The sequence below is a fragment of the Caloenas nicobarica genome, chromosome 4 (genome assembly GCF_036013445.1).
Source record: "Caloenas nicobarica isolate bCalNic1 chromosome 4, bCalNic1.hap1, whole genome shotgun sequence".
In the NCBI taxonomy this organism is placed as follows: Eukaryota; Metazoa; Chordata; class Aves; order Columbiformes; family Columbidae; genus Caloenas; species Caloenas nicobarica.
In genome coordinates, this window is record NC_088248.1 from 43,113,271 (window position 1) to 43,135,363 (window position 22,093).

Here is a 22,093-nt window from a genome sequence, read left to right on the forward strand (position 1 = left end):
TTTTTAACGACTACCTACTATCACTGTGCAAGAAATTTGAGATATTTAAGACTTCATATAAACTACAAAGAGTGGTTTTGACATGTTTTTGTGGAGAATGCAATTATTTCTTATTTTCACCTACTGTTGACATTAAGAAGAATAGCCTTTATCCTCTTCTGTGTAATCAATATAAAAATATTGCTACATCTCTCTTTCTATGACCTGCAGCAGATGCTCCTGACTCTGCAAACTTAATTAAGCTTCTCTCTAGTATCAAAATGCAACAAAAGCCATTCAGTGCAGCTCTTCTTACAGTATGCCAAGACAATGGCATGAAGGTATTATTTCAGAAGTGCCAAATACAGTAATACTGGTCAGTTTAAATCAAATTTGTAATCATTATATAAAGCTGGAAATGATATGTAGTTTGATTAGTCCTCATGGATTACATGAATTGTCTAAAACAAGAGGAAAAAAACCCTCAAACTGAGAAGTTACACACAAATGAAAGCCAAAAAGCTGTATTGTGCATATATGTCATAACGGAGTGTATAATTTTACTTATTTTAAAAAATTCTCATTTTCACAGTGGTAATTCTAGCAGCCAATGCTGTGTCACAGAAAACAAGATGAGACAGGCAATCAAAGACCACAATTCATGACTAAATCATTAACTATAGAAATTAAGATAGGTTAATTAGAATGCCTGCTTTTACATGTTGACTTTTATGTAGGAAAATTTGGAAATTTGTTGGAAGGATATTAATGAGTGAAATATTGGGAGCATATTACATAATAATGACAGAACATTTCACGAGAGTGTTAGACTGACATTCTTCATTAAAGATTTTTCTGAATTATTCCAATATAGCTTAACAGTATTTCTCAGTCATACAGAGAAATTAGATATCCCCATTGAAAACTGATCCACAAACAAGAAAACTCTGACAGTCCTCTCATTTTCTACCATGGCGTTTTCAGAATATCTATCATATTCACAAGAAACTCATATCTCTTGACAAGAGTGAGCTTTCCAAGTACATGGTGGATGTCCTCCACAAACTCCATTACATCTGTCAACACTCTCTACCAGTATGGACAATATAATTTGCATATTAATATCCCACATCATGGCAGTATCATTACCTGTCTGAAATACCTACAAAAGTAAGACCAACCTTCAGGTTTTCAATCCAAACTTACTAAAGCCAATACTTCTTCAAAATTAAGTCACAGATGTGCCGTCAGCAAACAGTATTTTCTCTAAACAAAGAGCTACAGCTGTGAACATGAATATGAATTCATAGTGTGACATTATCGTCATGAGTTCCCTGAATAATTCCATACACTTCAGTACCCAAATTATTCTGTATGTAAGACACATAGATGATATCTTCATGATCTGAACCCAAAACTTGGAATTTCTCAATTCAACAGAAATTCAGTAACTATGATTCTCCTGTGGAACTGTCTCTGGAAGACTCTTAAAATAATGTGACCTTTCAAAATATCCTGAGTGATATAAAAATGGGAACCTAAAAACTTAAATATATAGCAAAATCATAAAATCATGGACTGACAGATGAAATGCAAGATGAAGAATGTCAAGAAATAGAGTACTGCACACAGAAAACATACAGCAGGATTGACTCTAAAGTAGCCTTTTTGACTGTGAAAACATATTTTGCAATCACTGTGGATAGTTCTTTGAAAATGTCATCTAACTACTTTGCAGTAAGCAAGAAATTTAGGTAGAATGGCAGCAATTATTAAGAAATTAATACAGAACAAGCCAGAAGATGCTATTGTGCTATGAGGTAAACCCACCATGCACTCACATTTTGAACACTGATTTCAGACATGTCAATCCTGCTTTAAAGCAATATAGCAGAATTCAAAAATGTCTAGGCAAGCACAACAAAGTTTATCGGAATGGCTATAAAAGAATATTTTTGGCTCAACTGTAAAACTCACACAGCCTTCTCACTGACTGCTTGGAGCTTGTGAGAACACTCTGAGCTTAGAGTTTCATCTGCTTTTTCCATGGGCAGCCACGGTCGGTCACAGCCAGAGATGGGATACCAGTTCATAGCGAGTTTTGATCTATTCTCCTATTGTCCCTTCCTTCTTCATTGTTAATCAGTATTTGAAATTGGAGGGTAAACTACAATTTGAAGTGATGACAAAATGACTGCTGTTTGGTTTTTAGAAGACTAAAAAATACTCATGACATGTGGGAGCTCAAAGTTTGTCCTACTTCATTTTTTTTTTTTTTTAGAACCTGGCAGTGGATTATGTGACATCTGACTGATGAGTAGAAAAACAAGTGGGAGGGACCTTGAAAGGGAAAAAAACCTCATCTTTAGAGAAAGGTGCAATCTGGGTCATTCTGTTGTTAAAAGGATCTGACACAACTTCGTAGATTTGCAGCAGGTTTACTGAAACTTTTCTAAATCTTATATACATGTGTAGAACTACATGCCACAATTTTCCCATTTCCATTTTGAGATGGGGGTGTTTTTTGTCTTCTTTTTTTAAAAAGAATTTCATCATGCATTCCATAGTATAACGCATATATTTGCTACTGGTTCAGTTAAATGAAACATTGACTCTTAGTGCAAGCATTTCTTTTGAAAGCACATTTGAATCCAGTAGGCATGGTGCCTGAATTCCTGTCAGGTCTCAAATGTTAAAGTATTTTTAGGAAATCTAGCCAGCCGAAATAGCTGTATCTTAAGATTCATAGAAACAGAAAAGCTGACAAGGAGCTTCAATATGACACAAAGTGCAACTTCACTCATGATGTTTCTGCTTTCACCAAATATATTGTAATTTTCAGCATCTTCAATGCAATCTGTGCCAATCAATGCTATTGATAATCAGTGCATTAAAAATAGAAAAATGAAGGTCACATCAGTGTGTATATGAAAATAAGTGAGTGATGTATGTCAAATGAAACAAATACTTGAAAATGTGGACTAAATGTTGCTTGGCAACAGAATGCTTGGCTAATGTTGGGGTGTCTATGAGACTTATGCAGTTGTTAAAACAGTGCTACTTTAAAGCAGGAGGGAAAGTATGGCAGTAACAGTAATGAACATCTCAATAATAATTATTTAAACCTCCCATACCCAACCATTGCTACTAAAAAACCCAATAATTGTTAAAATACAGCAGCTTTAAATCACAGTCTATTTTTATTAAGATAGCAGCTGCATTCACGGTAGGTATTATGGTGTATGCTATAAGAATTTTTTTTCCTTTAGGTTTTAGTTTCATTTGATAATTCACTTTACAAAAATAACTTAACTCACAAATATTTGCTCCATTCAGGTGCAATACAAATAACATTTCTTATCCAAATGATCTAAAGATAAGAAAACTGTGAATAAATCTAATCCTTTCTGTCAAGCATTTTATGTAAGATAGATTTTTAGAGTACATACCCATAACTCACATTTAATTTCCAGGCAGAAACTAAGAAATCAGGTCATTTTTAAGGCCTTGAGCTGTTGGAATATTTGCATTAATCTGAGAAGGTGCCGGATCATCCATAACTGGAATGAACACCAGGTGAAGTTCTGTTATAGGTCCAGATCCAAAACAAAACATTTTTAATGGGCAATTTCATTAATTTTAAATTGACTTAGCTCAGATAGCAGAAAGACTTCAGTATACAGTTTTGTGAGACATTTTATCTACCTTGCCTTCTAGAATTTAAGGTAAAATTCTAGCCCTAGGGCACTGGGGTAGCTGCCTGTGTAGAACTGCTAAAATTAGAATAGTTCTCCTAAAATGTATAATCTAAATTTATCTCCATAATAGTAAGTTTGTGTATTTCTAGCTGCCTGTCTTGAAATAACTAAATATGATCCAATTTAATAAGCTAAGAACATTCTGAACAATTTCTCTCTTTAGAATATTTTGATTTGGGTTAAAAAAATCAAACTTGCTTTTGAAATGAGATTGTGTGTGACTTTAGAGTAGTGCTCTTCTATGGAGTCATAAAATATATCAAAAGATAATGTGTTGCTATGGATGGTAAAAATATGCTTTGTATACCATGACATAAATTTCAGGAGAGTTATACTTGTACACTGTCGCTGTTAATGGAGTAATGGTTGGTATCAGAAGCTATGTCTTTGAGTTTATTTAAGGAAATTAGGTTTATATTTCTTAATATTCCTTCAATTTTTCTTCATACTTGTTTTGTTTATATCTTAATTAGGCAGAAAAAGAGCATGTAAATGCATTTCTGGAGAACTTGGAAATTCAGGGCTGAAGTCGAAAAGCCATTCTTATCTAATGTTACATCATAAACTCTTATAGAGTGATACTTACCTTAGGTGAAGTATTGCAATACCTAGACATAGCACAATCACTAAAAACTGAATTTTTTATTTCAGGTCTGAACTTCCTTCCCGTTATAAGTTTATACTAGCCAGTGTTCAGTATTACTTTGATGTATTGCAGGTATTTTTGATGCTTCAGTTGTTAAGTGACCATATGTAAGTGCATGTATATACAGCAGAACTATCCAGTCACAGATTACACACATCAGTCACTCCAATAGCTTCACTTCCAACATCAGCAGGGAAATGAAATCATCACAGGGAAAAGCAATAATCTGAGGTTACAGCAAATGTTTTGCTCTAAATGCAGAAGTTTCTTGTCACATACACTAATCTTTTCTTTCATAGGAGGAGGAATATTTTGCCTGGGTGTGTCACCCTCCCTCGCCTCCTTAGGTCATTTTTCAGTCATTTCTAGCCCTGCGCAAAGAGCGTCTGCCAGCAAGGTATACATAACTTGAAAGTGTAATACGGTTATTCATTGGCTGATGCACACAGAGATATCTAGGATTTAACAAGCTACTAGAGTAAGTACTAACATGCACTTCGGCATGATAAGACACCCAGAGCCTCCGCTGGCCAGGCAGGCACCAGCCTGGAGGGGAAGGGTCAGCTTCCACTGCCCCTGAAACAGATCCTCTTTCACTGACTCCGTTTTTTTCCTTCAGGATTTTGTACCATTTCATGCTGATGTTCTTCCTCTTGAAATCATGAGCTACTAATCATCTAGTCCCAGCAATCCCACTGTGTCTGCAGTTTCACCTTTCTTATCTTGTGTACTTCTACACTGCAGACTTCCTCTCAACTTAGCAGTTTTCTCGGAGGTCTGAGCCAAGGTTATGAAGCTGAGCCATAGCCAGTCTAGGTCTTCACAGGCAGCTGCACCCTGTGGAGAGGGAGGAGGTGGTTACAGAAGGGATCACAGAGAGAGATGGGTACAGGTGCAATTCAGTTCATGACCAAAGACAGCAGCAAAAGCGTCCCTGACCTCAAAAAGCTGTTAAAACGACATGGCTTTCCAAAGCCCAGTGGCTCCACTCTTATATAGAATCACAGAATCACAGAGCCACAGAATGTTAGGGATTGGAAGGGACCTCAAAAGATCACCTAGTCCAATCCGCCTGCTGGAGCAGGAGCACCTAGATGAGGTTACACAGGAAGGCATCCAGGCAGGTTTTGACTGTCTCCAGAGAAGGAGACTCCACACCCTCCCTGGGCAGCCTGTTCCAGTGTTCTGTCACCCTCACCGTGAAGAAGTTTCTTCTCAAATTTAAGTGGAACTTCTTGTCTTCCAGTTTGAACCCATTACCCCTTATCTTACCGTTGGTTGTCACCGAGAAGAGCCTGGCTCCATCTTTCTGACACTCACCCTTTACATATTTGTAAAGCCAGCTCCCTCAGCCTTTCCTCATAAGGGAGATGCTCCACTCCCTTAATCATCTTCGTTGCCCTGCGCTGGACTCTCTCCAGCAGTTCCCTGTCCTTCTTGAACTGAGGGGCCCAGAACTGGACACAATATTCCAGATGTGGTCTCACCAGGGCAGAGTAGAGGGGAAGGAGAATCTTTCTCGATCTACTAACCGACCCCCTTCTAATACACCCCAGGATGCCATTGGCCTTCTTGGCCACAAGGGCACAGTGCTGGCTCATGGTCATCCTGCTGTCCACCAGGACCCCCAGGTCCCTTTCTCCTACACTGCTCTCTAATAGGTCACTCCCCAACCTATACTGGAACCTGGGGTTGTTCCTACCCAGATGTAAGACTCTACACTTGCCCTTGTTATATTTCATTAAATTCTTCCCTGCCCAACTCTCCAGCCTGCCCAGGTCTCTCTGGATGGCAGCACAGCCTTCTGGTGTGTCAGCCATTCCTCCCAGCTTGATACCCTCCAAATTCTCAAGGCAATCAACACTAACAGCACACCCCACCTTAGTGTCATCTACCCCTGCACACGCACTGAGTCTCTCTCAAATAAGAGGAAACACCTTGCCCACAGGCCCAACCCTCAGTGTTGGCATACCTGATCTCTTACTGTATTCTATTACTTCTATTTCAAATACTGCCATGTGCAGTACCGTACCAGAGACTAAAGTCTGTATGGGAAAACATGGTTTCATTCCTCTCCCTTCAGGGAAAAGAAAGAGAATGTATTTTTTGTTCTCTACCCTCCATATGGCAAAGAAAGATAGTTTGGAAGTAACGAGATATTTCAACCTTTTATCTTTTTCACCTCTAACAGAAGGCAGGGGTAAGAACAAATGGAAATTCTTTTTCTTTTGGCACATATGTCAGTCATCTCTGAGATGACTACATATCTGAAGTTGCTACAAGCAGCATAAACACATCATTGTATTTCTGATTAAAAATCTTCCAGCTAGTCAAGGTCCAACAGTTGATTACATCCTAGATAGTTCTATAGTGCCCAGCCTTTTACTTCTGAAAGCTTCCCCATGAGGAGTTTAGCAGAGGGGAGGTACATGGATCACATTCCCCAAAATACAGAGATTCAAACAATCACCTTAATTCTATTAGGTAATTTTCATGCTGATTCACTGCAGGCAATACAAGCGAAAAATGAAAAAAGTCCCAGATACACATGTCTGCCTGAGTTTGAGAGTCAGAATGTGGTCCAGAGACTGAGGGAACTTTGTGCAGCTATTGTGTAGTTAAATTATCTTCATTAGATAGGAAGCAATTTTGCTTCTTTGCAGGAGTATCTAAGATCACAGATGAATTAGAAAAACAGACCAATTATCCTTCCATACCTTATCCCTTCCCAGTTTTAGCAAATGCCAGACACTTCAGACAAAGACAACTGTACACACAGTACTTTCCCAGAGGAAGACCACAACTTCAGTTCACGTGTTTAGCTCTTTGTGTAGGCAATCAAATAATTATTGTATTACACTTTATTTTATGTCCATCCAATTAGGCTTGGTTTGGACATGAATAAGTGTTTATTGACTAAATCAATAGTCTTACTCATGTTACAGTGCATATAAAATAGTTACAAGAGTAAAATCAGTTGTTACATTAACCGTTTGCAAAGAATGGTCAGGCTAAGCTTTGAACTAACATTGCCTCATTAGGTTATATTCTGATTAAGAAGTAGACAGGAAGAAAAGGAAGTAATTTTTTAAAAAAATTAGTCTTTCATTTCCTTTCCACACTTTAGATTAATTAGAATTTACCACTAAAAGAACCAGACAGTACAATTAAGTTTTACAGCAACCATATTAAAGTTTTCAAAAATTGAGATTTAACTTCCCCATAAATCCCAGGGGTACTTACAATTAAATTAGGCTTGGTCATTTGAAATAACAGAATGAGATACATAATATGTCACACAGTGTCTGGTACAGGAACCCAGCTAATCAAGAGAGTGACCTAGCCTATTGCTACTTCAAAAATACAACAGCAGTACAGCACTACTGATATATCTGGAAACACCTCTCTACAGAGAATATACATATGTAAAAGTTATTTCATGTTTCTTCTTCCTGACTTCAGCACTGAGCTACAGCAGAATGAACAAAGTATCACAAATAAGTTATAGAAGCAATTTCATCTCTTGTCCCCTTCCAGTTGTGGCATGTCCATGAAATGGTCAAGTTCCTTCACAGGTATTAGGTGCCTAATAGAATGTGAATAATTTCCCTCCTCTGATTTTCTATTCTGACCTCATCCCCAAAAGCCTGCATTGTATTTTTAGTTGACATCTCTTCTCTTCATGAACACAACTGTTAGAATAACACTGTGTTTCATTGACAATATCCAAATTAATAACTTGTTAAAATAATTATTTTGTGATTTGGCTTGGCTATTTTTCTGCAAGAGTCTTTTGGTTAAATGCTGGGTCATCGACCAGAACAGATGACACAAGTCTGTTTCCTTGCCTCTGCTTTATACGTAGTGGGCTATAATCTCTCTGAAATAAATTCACAAGGGTTCTGGAGTATATCCTGGCCTCTACAACAGAAAATTAGTTGTAGGGAATGATCACCCAAAATAATGAGCCCAAGGCAGCCAACACAAAGCACTCTAAGTTCACATCAAATCCTACTCTCCTCTGGGAAGTAGGTGACTTTGCCTAATGGTAGAAATCTTTGTGTTTTCCTTCATAAAGAGATATTTCTTTCAAATATGACCAGAAAAAAATATTATCGGGATAGTGCAGCCCAAAACAGCATTTGTTATTCCTGAAGGTGAAAGCTAGAGCTGCTTCTTTGTCTGATGAGATATTTCACACCTCACAGGAGAGTAATCTACCTTTCAGGCTAAATTATTCAGAAGTAGAGAGGTTTGAGACGAATAGTCTCCTGTTATTCAATTAATGTTCTATTGATTAAGCTATTCAGTTAATATTAACTTAGGCACAGACAGATGTGAGACTTAGGTATGATACACCTGTGCTCATCACAATCAGGTCTGAGTCTCAGTATGCCCAGAAATAAAACTTCAAGCTTTTGGACAAAGATACAGACATTGCACAGTGACTTCTGCAGTGAATTCTACAAACTTGAAACAAAGAAACAGTTATGGATTTGAATAAACTAAAGAGGAATTAGAAGAAACAATCTGCTTCTTGGACAATCTCCAAGAAAACAGCCAGGTATTGTAACTGCTATTTAGGTAGTATTTAAACATTTACATTCCGCACTGGTTAGTTACGTAAGGGGTGGGGGGCGGTTAGGATGGGCAGGGGGAAGTGTTCTTTGTTGTTTTTTTCTGAATCACTAACCTGTATTCCAGTGACATTAGGCATGGAATGTTTCTAGCACACCCTTTCCAAACTTTCAGCACTATGAATTGCACATGTCCAGTGCTCATGTCCACAAGCCCCATGCAGCTGCCTTTCTAGGCACTTTTCTTTCATCTCCAGGTTTTCAGAAAATAAGCACTCAAATCCTGCATTCCTTGAACATCAGTTTGCTATGCGTGCTTCAGAAACAACTATTTCTTGAAGTTGCTTTTGCTGCTAATGCAAAATAAATACTACCAGAGCACAGCGAAGGTAAGTTAGTTGCCTTAGAGCTGTTAATGTAAATTTCCAAAAAAGTCCTTACGAAAGGACACTTGCTTGCAATTTGGATGCTAAACAGCCTGTTGCAAAGAAAATTTTCCAGACCTCACAGTGGATGAGTGAAATGATAGCCAAACACAGCAGAGATTTGGTGTGCTTGGTTCCTCACAATGACTTTATTGTCCAGACAGATGCAGATACCTGATTGTTGTATGTGGAAAATCAGAGAGAGATTTTACAGATGTTCTACATATTTGTCCACTTCCATACTTTTGAGCATAAACAGTTTGAGCTAGGCAGCTTTCATTCTACCAAAACATCAGGAGAAAGCACTGATAATTGCTATTAAAATTTAAAGAGAAAATGTATTATAATTCCTGCTTCGACAAGAAAAATATAGAATATGTGTATCTTTGTTTTCATTCATATTAATAGAAATGCTCGACACTTCAGAGATTATGGATTTTTTAAAAACAGTTAATATCTATCACACCTGAAATTATATTTATCTGATAGCATCTGACACATCTCTCATGCTTTGCAGTAGCTGTTTTCATTTCTGTAGTCTCTACGATGGATGGCAATATATGATCAGCAATACAGCACCTTCAAAAGAACCATAAACAGGCACTTAGGAACTCAATGAAAGATTATACCATTTTCTGGTGGGCAGAGTGCTTAACACCATTAGTGTCATAGGTTGATTAAATCATCCTACATAACATTTCAAATGCACTGCAACCAATTAAGTCAGCCCCTTGTAGCTCAATACATCTTTACATTTCTATGGTCATAAAGATGTTGTGAAAAAATTTCTGAGATAGCCTGTATGTGAAATGAGTTATTGTGCTATAGTTATGCCTAACACAGTTTTGTGGAAATAAAAGTGATTAAAACACCTCTAGTCAGGTGGTTTTTATATAGAAAATAACTGTGAAATAAGTCTTAATTGCACACTTCAGAGGGTTTTTCTGAGCTACAGCAGGAAAGTAAAGGACTATGTGAACCAACCAGCTGGAACAGAGAAAGAAATAAGCTACATTCATTTTCAGTCAGGTCCCTATTGTGGCAACATCTCCTTGTAACTTTAATATTTCACCCGAATGATAGTATCACCAAGAAGACACTGAAAAGGATGAATTTGATCCCTAGTGTAGCATCCATCTAGCCAGCACATTTCAAAAGCATTTCTGATTATTCGATTGTTCAGTTTATTTCCACATTTCTAACACCACACAGATGCTACACTAGTATCAGAGAAATTACTGAATGCTTTCAGCAGTATCTGCAGGATTCATCACATGCCCGCACTGAATGTTATTTATCACAAGTTCCTACTGAAATAAAAAGCAGGTCACATCTGTACACACCAAACAGCAAAGAAAGTAAGTTTGCCACTAAGGAATGTTAAGATTTCTGACAAAAAAACGTTCTTACATTCAATACTCGAACTTTTATGTGGGCTAGAATTGTTTAGTCTCTCCATTGTCTCTCATCTCTTGCCATTTTACAAGAATCAGTGAACGATCAATGTCTAAGATATATCAGGACACTGCACCAATCCTGCTCCAGACAGAAATAGAATAAATCTTTTGTCATTCCCAGGCTGACTTGCATTTTATTATCAGTCTTCCACCATTATTCCACTAGTTTTTTGAGATCTTCCCAAAAGGATCACTGGAATATACTGTGTACAGGCACCTCATTCACCAAGTTCTTTAATCTTATTTTGATGGAAACTGGATGCCATGTTGGCTAAAATGCTGTTACTTGAGTCACATAAAGGTATTTGTTATGCTTTTGCTTTTTATAGGTAAAAGTTTGATACACACCAATTGCACTGGGTCTGGCTGGGTTGGAGTTCAGTTTCTTTGCTTTTTATTTTAAATTTCTGACTACAACAGCATTGATAATACACCAGTATCTTACCTATTGCTGAACAGTGCTCACACAGCATCAAGGCCTTTCTGTTTCTCACTCTGTCTCCAGAGTGAGTAGGCTGGCAGTGGAGAAGAGGTTGGGTGAGCTGGGAGAGCTGAGCTGAACTGCCCAAAGCAGAATCCCATGCTAGGTAAGGTCTCACCCAGCAATAAAACGGGGGAAGTGAGTCAGCAGTTCATGGATGCTTAGCTGCTGACCTGGGTCAAGACCACTGCAAAAGGCCTTAATCTTTGCACCATGGTTCATAGTTCTGTATTTCAGCAGACATGTTTACTAGGAAGATCTTATCCTTGGATTACATTATACCCTACCCAAAACTCTGAAATTCTCAATTAGATAGTGATAGACATATCATTTTACGCATTAAATGCAGAAATGAAAAGGATGAGAAAATGTACAGGAAGGTGAAATATGGATGGATTCGATACCTAATACTGTCCAAGTGAAATCCTACCATCCTTAAAGTTAATTACAACATTGAAATGGAGTTGAATGAAGCCAGTATTTCAGCTATGAAATTTCCCATCATTCCTATAATTCTGCTCAAATATTATTAGAAGCAGAAATATAGGAGAGAAATATCATGTGTACTAATGCTAATTCCTGTGTCCTGGAAGAATGAGAACAAATAATTGTCTCCATTTCAAAGACGTGAAGTAGCCTTGGCAATACCGAGATTTAGTAACACGTTATTGCCCAGTGTATGAGAGGACACAGAAAAGTATCTGATCAAATTATTGGTAGTCAAAGCAGAGCTAGCATCAAAAAAGGACATTTTCATCTTGTGTTTAAGTAGTATTGTGTAAGTAGTGTGTAAGGAGGTCTTGATAGCAGCTGAGAATGTTGGCAAGTATTTTCTTTTGTTGAGGAGGTAGGGCTTCATTCAGCCTGCCCATTTTCCCCATGATTTTTCTGGGTTTGTAACTGGAGGTGCACAAATTAATGTGCTGCAAAGGTAGCAATGGTTTCAGGGCAAGACTTCTTTAGTTTATTATTTATAGTTTGCACTGTGGGCCAGGAGAGAGAAGGAAAGAGAGAACTTGCATACTAAAATCAATACAAATAATAATAGCCTCTTACAAGAGAAGCCTCAGGGGCTGAATATCTCTGGGTTCCTTCTTTTACATAAATGATCTCGGTGGATTATTGTTTCAATGTTTTGTGCTGTCAGTCACAGTCAGCTACCACCTCTCTTTGTCCGACGGAAATCTTCTTGTGTCTATGTACCAAAATAAAACAAAATTACATAGCAGCAGGTAGCCTATGATGGCTTCCCTGAATGTCTTCAGCAGAACAGTATTACAAGAGAAGTAGCAATCTGTGCTGTTCACAGGCTCTTTTTCAGGCACACACCCTGTCAGCCAATGCTGAAGTGGCCAAATGTGTCCCTACGTTGTAGCTGAACCTTCCTATTCCAGAGCAACTGGGCGATGTGGCTCAGTTATTTGTCTTGTTTTATTTTCACTTATTTTTAGCAAGCAAAATGTACTGAAAACCAAAAATTATTCATTTGGGCCACAAGAACATTCATATTTGATAATATTGTTGTCAGTTCAATGGGAGTGTGCATCAGGATTCTGCAGGATTCTGAATACCTTGATTTTGGGTAAACCAAAGTCATACATATATCTCTGTATTTTTAATGTGTGCACATAATAACAATACTTAGTGCCTATATTTTTCCACAGACTTTTTTTTTGCCTGAGCAACCCACTTAATTCTGTTATTCTACTTATTGTTGTACTATGTACAGAGAAGAAATGACAATGTTTCATAATTCTTTTTGCATCATTACAATAGGTTTTTTTCTTATTTGTCATTTTTATCTACATAAATATTCAGTGAAAATACATTCAAATTATTTTAAATGTTTATAATTTTTATAATTCTATAATTATATTCAGAGGGTACAAAATCTTGCATGAAATAAATTATATCTATTTTTTTAAAAATAGATTACCATAATCCTGTTTACTGAATTATTCAGTGCTTATAGAGAACATACTACAGTCTCCACATTTTTGCATTTTTATATTACTATTTTACTAAAACAGTAACATTATTTTGCAACCAGAGGCATATTTCCATTTAATTCCTTTTGATTTTTTTTTTCACATTCATACTCATATAATTTAGGAACAAAGGAGGGAAATTAATTAAGATGTCTGCATTTTCTGGATCTTAAAAAGAAGTTGAGCAGTTGGCATTTTGACTCATTTTTGTCAAGTAAAAGGTTGTTTTCTCTCCAGGGATCTTTTCATGGTAACTATTCAGTTTATTGCAGAAGTTGTGGGTCATATGCAACAGTCTTACAAACCTACCTCAGAAGAAAATGGACAGAAAAATAGAGGTTTCAACCAAAACTGGAAACTTTGCTGAGACACAACGGAAGAAACGGTCTTACTGTATCACCCACCCATGCGTACTCACACAGTGTTATCTCTGTAAGACCACATCAGCTGCAGAAATTGAGGAGGTTACTACCAGAAGCTACACAGTGAAACTAAAAAGTAGGGAATAGGCCCTACACCCAGTTGGGTGCTTTTGCGTAGATCCTCAAAGCTATATTAATGCCTAACTTGCATTGCAAGCAGTACCTTAAAAACAAGAACAGAAGTCTTAAAGTAGCAGAGGTCTTGAATGCATTTCAAGCACAAAGGGTAGTAAAACAAGGGTTCTAGCCCTTAATATTGCAGTATTTAAAGATCAGTATTTTCCTTTCTTCCTTAAAGGAGTCCTCATTTAGTTCTAGGGGAAAAAAAAAAAAAAAAAGAGGACCAGGAAAGACATGCCAGGCATGGTGGTGGAGTTGCTCTTTATGTGAGAGAGCAACTACAATGTATTGAGTACTGTCCAGGCACGGATGAGGAGCAAGTTAAGAGTCTATGGGTGAGAATTAAGGTGCAGGCTGGCAGGGGTGATACTGTCATGGGTGTCTATTACAGGCCACCAGATCAGGGTGAGGAAGTTGATGAGGCCGTCTATGGGTGGCTGAGAGCAGCCTCACAGTCCCAGGCCCTGGTTGTCGTGGGGGATTTTCACTTCCCTGATGTTTGCTGGAAGGACTGCTCAGCCAGCCAGCCACAGTCCAGGAGGTTCCACCAGTGTATTGATGGTAACTTTCTGATGCAAATGGTGGAGGAGTGGACTAGGAGAGGTGCACTGCTGGATCTCATCCTCACTAACGAGGAGGGCCTGGTTGAAGCAGTAAAGGTTGAGGGCTGCCTTGGTTGCAGCGACCATGAAATGGTGGAGTTCAGGATCTCGTGTGACAGGAACAGAATACCAAGCAGAATTGCAACCCTGGATTTCAGCAGAGCGAACTTTGGCCTTTTCAAACAATTGCTGGAGGAAATCCCATGGGCAAGGCTGCTTGAAGGTAAAGGGGCCCAAGATAGTTGGTTAGCATTCAGGGACTGCTTCTACCAAGCTGAAGATCAGAGCATCCCAACAAGTAGGAAGTCAAGGAAAGGAGCCAGGCGACCTGCGTGGTAAAGCAGGTAACGGTTGGGCAAGCTCAAGTGGAAGAGGAGAGTTTACAGATCATGGAAGGAGGGGCTGGCCACATGGGAAGAATGTAAGGCTGCTGTCAGAGGATGTAGGGAGGCAATTAGGAAAGCTAAGGCCTCCTTAGAATTAAACCTGACGAGAGGGGTCAAGGACAACAGAAAGAGCTTTTTCAAATACATGGCAGATAAAACTAACACCAGAGGCAATGTAGGCCCACTGATGAATGGAGTGGGTGCCCTGGAGACAGAAGATACAGAGAAGGCAGAGTTACTGAATGCCTTCTTTGTCTCTGTCTACTCTGCCGGAGGCTGTCCTGAGGAGCCCTGTACCCCTGAGGCCCCAGAGGAAGGCAGGACAGTGGAGGAGTTTGCCTCAGTTGATGAGGACTGGGTTAGGGAGAAATTTAGCAATCTGGACATCCATAAATCCATGGATCCAGATCGGATGCATCCACGGGTGCTGAGGGAGCTGGCTGAAGTCATTGCTGGACCACTCTCCATCATCTTTGCCAAGTCTTGGGAAACGGGAGAGGTGCCTGAGGACTGGAGGAAAGTAAATGTCACTCCAGTCTTCAAAAAGGCAAGAAGGAGGATCCCAGTAACTATAGACTGGTCAGCCTCACCTCCATCCCTGGGAAAGTGATGGAATACCTTATCGTTGGTGCCATCTCAAGGCATATCAAGGATAAAAAGGTCATTAGGGGCAGTCAGCATGGCTTCACCAAGGGGAAGTCATGCTTGACCAACCTCATATCCTTTTATGAGGACATAACGAGGTGGATAGATGATGGCAGAGCGGTGGATGTGGTCTACCTTGACTTCAGTAAAGCACTTGACACCGTCTCCCACAGCATCCTTGCTGCTAAACTGAGGAAGTGTGGTCTGGACGGATCAGGTAGTGAGGTGAACAGGGAACTGGCTGAAGGAAAGAAGCCAGAGAGTTATGGTCCATGTGGCAGAGTCCGGTTCAAGGCCTGTATCTAGTGGAGTGCCTCAAGGGTCAGTACTGGGACCAGTACGATTCAATATATTCATCAATGATTTGGATGAGAGAATAGAGTGTACTATCAGCAAGTTTGCTGATGACACCAAACTGGGAGGAGGAGCTGACACACCAGAAGGCTGTGCTGCCATCCAGCGAGACCTGGGCAGGCTGGAGAGTTGGGCAGGGAAAAATTTAATGTAGAGTCTTACATCTGGGTAGGAACAACCCCAGGTTCCAGTATAAGTTGGGGAATTGACGCGCGGAAAGTGACCTTACAACCTGTAAGATTGTAAAGCAGGTATGTTTATTTCAGCACTGGACACACAGGGAAATAATTTTCACCAAAGACGTGTGCAAATTTCCAGCAGCTGTGAGCTTAGTTAAATACTGTAAAGTGTTACATATTCATGAAAGTTCTAGGAACGCCTATACATATTCATAACCTGTCCCCGAGAAGGCGGTTCTTATTACAATGAGTTCCGGGAGATCATTTCCATAGTCTCCACCTTTGGCTCCTCCTGGTTGCGCCTGCGTAGTGATCGTAGGTCGGGGTCCTGTTCTCTGTACATGTTCACCTCTGGCCCGGTGTGATGAGTTGGTTGGGACTCAGACTGCTAAGTTGGCGTACCTCCTGCCCTGTGTCCAAGTTTTGGTTATCTAATCCACCCAAGGATGCACCAAGGACGCATCCAAGATTTTGTCTCCCTGCAAGGCCTGTAAAGTCGTCAATAAACTTTTGTTTCTCTTACACAAGGCTAAGCAAAGCTAGGCAATTGTAATGTGGGTTAAGGGTTCTAAGCGTTGTGGGTTAAGGATTTGCTCTCTAAGCGTTAGCTCCTTAAGTGTTAGTTCTTTAAGTATTGATTAGTCAAGTGTTAACTAGTTAATTCCTTGTATCAGAATGACCTATTAGAGAGCAGTGTAGGGAAAAGGGACCTGGGGGTCCTGGTGGACAGCAAGATGACTATGAGCCAGCACTGTGCCCTTGTGGCCAGGAAGGTCAATGGCATCCTGGGGTGTATTAGAAGGCATGTGGTTAATAGGTCGAGAGAGGTTCTCCTTCCCCTCTACTCTGCCCTGGTGAGACCGCATCTGGAATATTGTGTCCCATTCTGGGCCCCTCAGTTCAAGAAGGACAAGGAACTGCTGGAGAGAGTCAGGCGCAGGGCAACAAAGATGATTAAGGGAGTGGAGCATCTCCCTTATGAGGAAAGGCTGAGGGAGCTGGGTCTCTTTAGCTCGCAGAAAAGGAGACTGAGGGGTGACCTTATTAATGTTTACAAATATATAAAGGGTGAGCATCACGAGGATGAAGTCAGGCTCTTCTCGGTGACAACCAATGGTAAGATAAGTGGGTGCAAACTGAAACACAAGAGGTTCCACTTAAATATGAGAAGAAACTTCTTCACAGTGAGGGTGACGGAGCACTGGAACAGGCTGCCCAGGGAGGTTGTGGAGTCTCCTTCTCTAGAGACATTCAAAACCTGCCTGGATGCTTTCCTGTGTAGCCTCATCTAGGTGTTCCTGCTCCAACAGGGAGATGGGACTAGATGATCTTTTGAGGTCCCTTCCAATCCCTAACATTCTGTGATTCTGTGATTCTTGTCTTTGTGATATGACAGACTCTATGCTGATCGGTGTTTACGTTCAGTATCTGCTTTGGCACAAGTGCACATGACTTTAGAAACACATTATGCTTTTTCTGTCTACATTATTATCATAGCTAATTATGCAAGATCTATTTTTACTTGGTATTTAATGCCTCTTCCATTTACTGAAATCTTTTTCTCTTGCAACCTATTCCATGCTACATTTAGGAGTCACATCAGACTTTCTGTATTAATATTATACTAATCAGAATTACTAATGTTGTCACAAATCTTTTCTCTGCAGCATAGTTTGTACTTTATGGTTATGTTCTATGTCAAATTATTGATACTTATGTATTTGTCTGCGTTTATGAGAAATCCAATTTGTCATGCTCTGTACAATATCATGGAAGCTCTATGTAGAATCCAGTAAAAGTCAAATGCTGTTTTCCTCTGACTTACTTAATGATAATTTTAAAAGCAGGAAAAATAGCACTAATTCTCACAGAGATGTTTTCAGCCAAGCTAAAACTAATGACGGTTACTGTAACCTAATTGAAGCACAAGATAACTGCCTTTCTTTTCATTTAAAGCCCCTAGATACTTCTTTACCACAATAAATACAGCCTTTTTTCCATGGCTTTTTTTATCTTTAAACAAAAAGTTATATTAATTTACCTTATCCCAATATCAGAATAAAGAATGCCAAAAACTTATTTGTTGCAGTAATATTGCTATTAAAATTGTTGTACTTTTACCATTAAGTTAGTATAACTATGTCTTCTCATATTGTCATATCTTTTTCTAACACTTTGGGCTTGTCAGATGGGAATTTTGGGGTGAGATAGCCACAAGAACAGAACCACACCACTTACCTAGGAGTTCTTTCCAAGTGCGGTTTCTAATTCATCACATGCACACGCGTACACACATTTAATCTATACAGAAACACACGCCAGTCCAGCAGCATGGACTTGGGCAACATCTGCAGATGCATCTTGGCCCACCCAGAGCTGCTGTTTCCGTCACTTACTGTTTCCAAATGAGCTGGGTGGCAAGACTTGCCAATGGCCCTGTTGGTCATATCACCTCAGGACAGTCCCTTTGTCACTTAGGTTAATATCACCTTCTGGCTTCCTGCCTCAAATGCATTATAGGGGTGTTGTTGTCAAAAGCTCATCTGTGCTTTGTTTTTTCCCTGTGTGCAACTAAACCAATAGAAACGAGCATATGTCGTTGGACAATCCTCCCCACTAACCACTGCGCATCATTTGTTTTCCCAGTGCATACCAGAATCACCTAATGAGTGAAGAGGTGTACATATACAGTCAAGATATCAATTATCTGGCAGAAATTTTAGCTGGAGTGTGTCCTGTGAAAAGGCTCTTACCAAATCAGGGAACAATCTGAAGAGATCGAACTTATAAAACTATTGGCCTTGGAATTTGACAATTTTGCTGGTAATTTCTGTATATATTACTTTTTGTTTTAATTGTGTGTGCCCCAGTATGCACAGCTCAAAAATTAAATCTTTACTGAAATGTCTAGATATAGCCAAGTTCTAATTTTATATGCCTACAAAAAAACAGTTAAAAGAAAGCATCATGGTTTACCAACTCTGAATCTCAGAATCTTTTGCTATATAGCTGAGTATGGCACGACCTTCCTCTCTGTGGCCAGCTAACTAGGTGCATGCTTGCAACTAGTATTGTGCATCTTCACCCCGCGCTGTCTATGGGTGAAGAAACAGTGGAGGTCACTTGTGCAGACTTTTCCCCCTGTTTTGAATGATTTTGGGGCACTTGTGAAGCAAGATTTCCAGGGGAGGTTTCACTCACAGAGATACCTACAGGGCACAGATTATTCTTACAGCTACCTTTGTTATGATACATTTTATCTTTGACTGTGCTTAGCAGATAGATACCTTTTCCCTGCAAGAGCTCATTGAGTGGTCAGAGAGAGGTTGTTAAACGTATGAAGTAAAATGGAAACAAGTACCATGCTAATTACACCGACCGATAGTGTTAGGCTTTTCTGAATTCTCAGCCACCGAGGATGAAATCCTCCACGTGTGTCTTCTCCACCAGCCTGTGCTCACTGCCCTGCTGGCACAGGGGGGCTCTAGGTCTGGGGTCCACAAAGGCAACACACAGGAGCCAGGACTGCTGCCTAACACTCAGTGATGAAGTATGCACACACCAATATTTGGGGAGTGGGGAGGAAACTATATAACTGAAATGTAATATATTTTCTGCATCGACAACTTTTCCATTTATAGTGCTGAATCAATGTAAAGTACTTGTTGCTTAGGACCTTTCGTATTCTCTTGGTGACAGCACAAAAGATAATCATGTGCCCATTTATACTCTACCAGAAGAAAGAGGGGCAAATTTGCTCCTATAACTTCAGAGAGAGCATATTTTAATGTAAAGTAGGGTGCAAAATATTTTTTCTGTTTCTTGAAGGCTTTGAGATGTATGTATTTCCATTTTTGTCAGAGGCAGATAAACAGAACAACTGGAACACTTTAAATGAGGCCATTTGGTAACCTCATGCAGCTAGTTCCTCCTAAAGGTTTTAACTTTGACTTTTTTTGCGTTGTTTACACATGAATGGAACTGAAGATGGTAACTGTCTCCTCAGCCCCCACTTTTTCCTGATATCTAAGAGATATTGAGCTCCTTACCACTAATAAATTGAGTAGCATTCTTATTTAGCCAATACTATCTATTTAGAAAAGTAAAGAAATATTAGACAAATTGCCTCCATTAACTTTTGCCTCTTAACTAGCCTGCTTGTGTGTTTTCCTCTTGGCTTGCTATCTCTGTCCTACTTTTACTCAGTGGCCTATTTCAAATAAGATTAGAAACCCTTAAAGAAAATGTCTTCATTTCCACAAAACACCCAATACAACGAATCTCTGATCCTAACTACAGTTGTTTATTATTATTTATAAATAATACAATTGTTTTAAGCTGATTTATTCCGTTCAACCAAGGGCAGCTTAGCACTATGTGAATATAGTATCTATTTTCACTCATTATTCCTAATCCTTTAAACAGGTGGGAGCAAAGGTAAACAAGTTAAACAAGGAGAAAGAGTAAGGAAAGAAGCCTCACTTGAGCTATCCTAAGTCAACATTTATTATGATAGTTACCTGTGATTACAGACAGCCATCCCTTCCAGTTCAGTGTTACTATAATTTCTATTACGGGTGTAAAATTCTAACTTCTTTGTATTTGGATCCTGTGTGCTGGAGGAAATACTCTCAGAGGCAACAGTGTCTGGCCTTAACCATGGGTCAGATTCACAGTTCCATGTTGTGGCGTACAAGAGTTTTGTACCCTTCACCTTTTATTTATTTTTTTTAAAACACTATCCCTCCCAAAGATTTTTTAAGATTTCACATGTATGCTCTATTCTCTCATAATTTTCACTTTTATATTAAAATTTTGTCTTCCAAACTTTAAAAATGATGCTTAAAAATGCATAAGCAAGGAAAACCTTTATCTAATCATGATCTAATATGGATTATTTAATATTAAAAATACATTTAACATTCAAAAAAATCAAAATTTGAAACTGAATAAGTAATGATGTGCTCTTCTGAGCAGAGTAAAAAGAAAACAGAACCCTTACAAATATGACTGTAAGGTGGAATGAGTGGATGTCTCTCCAAAAGAACATTCCAATAGACTTGCCATTTTCTGAATTGCAAACAATTAACATAATATAAAAAGCTTACTTTTCTTGCTGCACCACCTTATCTCTAAGTGTCAATAGTATCCATATCCAATTTGAGCCAGTCCGTAAAGTTTCACACTGAAGTCTTTCCAAATGATAAAATGACAGTTATCATGACACTGGAAAGCTGCTGACAAAGCAGCTGTATAACAGTTCTTTCTTATGCAGCTCTCCGCCTTTGTGAGTTTCTGAATTCAGAAAAAGATGAATTCTAGAAGCAGACACTGGAATTTGCAGCTCTTAAAAGCCCCCAAATCAGCCATTCAAACAGTTGTTTAGATTTCTACTGTATACAGGCTGTTTGCTCAACCTTGCAAAGTCTGAAGTTCACCCATGCTCCTGTAAGAAAGCTGCAGACATGGAACTGACAATTGCTTTTTTAAAACCCTACCAAGACTTCAGTAATCCACTTTTGTGACATCCTGTGTAACATGTTATTTCCTGAATGCATTTTTTTCCTGTACTATGTTTTTTTCCTTGTTTGGCACAGTGTACTTGGTATAAGTGCTACTCATATTAGAGTATCATCTAAATCACATAAAGTATGCTCTTTTTTTCAGGATAAAAATTCAAACTCAGTCATTTGTTGGGAAACTCTTGTAATTTATTAGTTATTATCTCATTATGATCATTTCTAGACAATTGTGATCTGAAGTATTTCTTTCCATTATAATTCTGAATATAATACTAAATGTTGAAAACATTCTTATACATCACATTTAGCACAATCTTTACAGTTTGTTAAGCTCCAGTCTTTAGAGTAATAATCTTTTGTGGCTATCATTTGTGAGTATTGTTTCTATGATGCCTATCCCATCTGCCACTCATGTTATGGCAAGAAATATTTATATTTAGAGGTGTATAGCTTTTCTTGAGAATTAAAGCATTATGAAGTTCTAAAACAACGCTCAAGCTTAATTAGCAGTTATATTCACCCATAATAAAGACAATTTTAATTAAAAGAAAA